Raw genomic sequence first — 1712 nt, forward strand, 5'->3', positions numbered from 1 at the left:
ATAGATATATAGATAGAGAGAGAGTAGAGTCAGAAAAAAGACAGAAATAAGGAAAATGAGACAGATACACTCACACACACATACACACACAAACACACACACACACATAGAGAGAGAGGGAGGGAGAGAGAGAGAGAGAGAGAGAGAGAGAGAGAGAGAGAGAGAGAAAGAGATCGAATAAGAGAAAGCCAAAGAGAAAGAGAGGGGTGGAGAGAAAAATTGAAATAGAGATTAGTAGATGGACAGAGAGATATATAATGATAAAGAGAGAGGGTACAAGAAGAGAATGAGAGAAAAGTTGAGATAGAGAGATAATAATAATAATAATGATAATAATAATAATAATAATAATAATAATAATATAATATATAATAAATAGTAATAATAATAATAATAATAATAATAATAATAATAATAGTAATAATAATAATAATAATAATGATAATAATAATAATAATAATAATAATAATAATAATAATAATAATAATAATAATAATAATAATAATAATAATAATATAATAGTAATAATAATATAATGATAATAACGATAATAATAATAATAATAATAATAATAATAATAATAATAATAATAATAATAATAAATAATAATAATAATAGATAATAATAAATAATAATAAATAATAATTATAATATAATAATAATAATAATAAATAATAATAATAATAATAATAATAATAATAATAATAATAATAATAATAATAATAATATAATAATAATAATAATATAATAATAATAATAATAATAATAATAATAATAATAATATATAATAATATAATAATATAATAATAATAATAATAATAATAATAATAATAATAATAATATAATAATAATAATAAATATAAAAATAATAATAATAATAATAATAATTTAATAAATATCACATCATGAATATTTTCCTGTCTTCCCTTTCAGGGTTAATGGAGTAAATATTAATCTGATTATTGAAATAAAAAGTGTTTTTGTCTCTCATTTTCAAAATGTTTCTTGTTGTACAAAGTATGTATTGACAAATCAGTTTCAAATCCTAATATATGGGTTTGAACTTTGAACTTTCAAATTCATTCACCGTTTATTCCAAGCTCTATACTTGTATTTTCCTACTTGACCATCATTTGTTTCCCCTACATGAATTCTCAACGGTCATTAAAAAAAAACATGTCCTCAAACACAGTAACAATGTCAACATTAGAGGAACATGTTATAAAGGGGAGATAACACAAAAGAGTCAGTCAACATAACCATTAACTCGATTGCATCCCCTTTACAAATCAATTTTACACATACACACACGCGCATGCACACACACACATGCATATATATATATATATATATATATATATATATATATATATATATAATATATTATAAAGGAGTGAGAGAGAGAGAGAGAGAGAGAGAGAGAGAGAGAGAGAGAGAGAGAGAGAGTAAGAGGTCACACAACCGACTGTTCTATCCATTTGGTTGCAAACGTAGTATCAATCATGCGCACCTCTACTCTCGACGAATACGGGAACCACAACGGGGTTGGTTAATAAACCGCACACACCCTTTATACTGGGCGAGCAAATGAAGCGATTTTCCCTCCTCTGCGTGAAACTAGACATGGTAACATACAGGACAAACATGGAATACCCACGGCATTGGGTAGAATAACATTTAGAAATAGGTGTTGAGTGGGCACTTGTATCAAT

Source organism: Berghia stephanieae, chromosome 11 (assembly GCF_034508935.2).
Source record: "Berghia stephanieae isolate SIO BIC M18660-M18661 chromosome 11, UCSD_Bste_1.3, whole genome shotgun sequence".
In the NCBI taxonomy this organism is placed as follows: domain Eukaryota; kingdom Metazoa; phylum Mollusca; class Gastropoda; order Nudibranchia; family Aeolidiidae; genus Berghia; species Berghia stephanieae.